This window comes from Sinocyclocheilus rhinocerous, unplaced genomic scaffold, assembly GCF_001515625.1.
Source record: "Sinocyclocheilus rhinocerous isolate Xijiao unplaced genomic scaffold, SAMN03320098_v1.1 scaffold326, whole genome shotgun sequence".
Classification (NCBI taxonomy): Eukaryota; Metazoa; Chordata; class Actinopteri; order Cypriniformes; family Cyprinidae; genus Sinocyclocheilus; species Sinocyclocheilus rhinocerous.
Genome location: NW_015647024.1, coordinates 220433 through 222414, shown reverse-complemented (window position 1 = coordinate 222414; position 1982 = coordinate 220433). Strand labels below are relative to the sequence as shown.

The following is a 1982-nucleotide window of genomic DNA, read 5'->3' as shown; positions in this document are numbered from 1 at the left end:
TGTGAATACTGATGCTTTGAACGTAAGAATTGAAAAAAACGTGTTATTATTATTATTACTACTGTCTTAAGCATGTCATAACTTGAGGGCGCTAGCTCTGTAAGGTTTGCTCTGCTGCAAGAGACATTCTCTGAACTGTGTGACATAGAAATAATAATTTGTACATTTAATTCACTGTACTTTTATCCGTGGTGAATGCAGATATGCAGTTCCTTCAAAGCCTAGCTGTCTCGTATTATTCTGCTAAATACAAAACAAGACCCGTTGATAAGTTCGCTGTGTAAATCCGTCTTTGCTCATGAATAGCAAGGCTGTACGTTCTAGGAAGGTCACGTGAGCACGATGGAATTAATATTCATGAGCCGTGACTTCTTTTCCCTGCGAGAAGTCTCGCGATAGGCGCTTACTTGCACGGCCGCCATATTGTGTGACACTATTTTGATTCCTATCTGCTGGAAGAGAGAAAGCAAGAGAGAAAAGCAGGGGAAACGCAGAAGAGTTCCCGAGTGTGTGAAGCAGCGGCGGCGCGGGGTTCTGCCTCACCGCGGTGTTGAACGGAGTCGGGCCTGGGTTCCGTCCCAGCGCGGTTCCGCGGCGCGTCTCGGGGTTGAAGGCGGCCCGGGAGCGGCGGTGACACGGTGAGGAAAACGCTTGCGATCAGGCCTTCCGAGTGTGCGACAGCCCGGGCGGACTGCGCGCTTTTGGGATGTCTGCTCCGGCTGAGAACGCGATGAAAGGCTGTAACGCGTCGCGATCCCGCATCCGCTCGCTCGGGGTTTCTTTCCCGTTTGTTGACGTTTAACGCGTAGCGCGGCTCGCGGTGTTACCGAGCGTCCCGCGCAGTGGCAGCGTGAGTTTAAAGGCAAAGAGAATGTTTGTTTGTTTGTTTGCGCGGATCGGTTAAGCGCTGCAGCTGGACGCGTTTCATCTGACAGCGGGTTCGTAAAGCTAATAAAACTGTGGCGGTTATCAGGCCAACACAACAAACGAAGGCTCGCGAGCAGCTGAAGAGTGAAGGGTTGAAAGTAAATCCAGCACATAAGGGAATAAAGAGCTCAAATGCAAAAACATGATGGAACAGATTTTATTCTGCACGCAACTCTGAAGGCGCTTTCACGAGTCCCTAAATCAGTGTTTATATAAAACATTATATAAATGCAGCTCAATTCCTGATTTGGCTTTGGCAGATGAAAACAACCCGATACTTTAATCCAAACGCCTTTGCTCCATTATTTGACACTACTAAACTGCCCTAATAATGTAATAATCAGGTGTCATATATTTCAGAAGTACATCTCACTTCAGTTCATATGATCCAGGTAGCGGTTTCTGACTCATATGTATGTATATATATATATATATATAGTTATAGTGTGTCAGGTATGCAGCTGTTTTCAATATTAGGTGTAATAACTGGACGACCTGCTCGATCCACAGTTGTGCAGTTTGCCTCACATTTCCAGCAGCACAATCTGGTGTTTCTGATTGAGTTCAGCGCTGATTAACAGTGCAGCCCCGCACCTAAATGATGTGAAATCTGTACTGCTTCACACAGGGACAGAAATGTAAAATATAATAATTTTTTTTTTTTTGGTCTAATTGGCAGGTTTTATTTTCTTATCTCTTTTAATTGGCTGAGAAATCAATTACACTGCTGGACAATAATCAATAATTTGTATTCTGTAATGTAATATTTTTCCTATTTCCTATAACTAATAAATAGGCCTTTACGAGAAATATATTTTTACTTAAATAATAAATTAAGAAAATGAAAGAAAAACTGTGCAACAAGTAGCCTAGTATGCAGAGTTTCGGTTCATTGTTGTGCTGCGAGAAAGGAAACAGACAGAAAGCCGCGTCCTATTTTTCTTTAGGCTTATTTTACAAAAGCACAAAGATTTGTTTTTATTGTGAATGTAGCGACACAAATAAAGGCAAACCTTTTACAATTCCGATTATCTTTAGGACTAAAAGGAGTAGTT

General features: G+C 43.0%; 1 protein-coding gene across 1 annotated transcript in view; it reads left to right on the top strand.

Moving 5' to 3' along the window:
- Nucleotides 1–398: 398 nt before the first annotated feature.
- The window catches only part of LOC107708311 (TGF-beta-activated kinase 1 and MAP3K7-binding protein 2-like), a 25210-nt gene continuing 23626 nt past the window's right edge, over nucleotides 399–1982 (top strand). Inside the window, exon 1 of the mRNA XM_016512498.1 lies at nucleotides 399–638. The gene's annotated coding sequence lies outside the window, so the exon portion shown is untranslated. The remainder of the gene's footprint in view (nucleotides 639–1982) is intronic.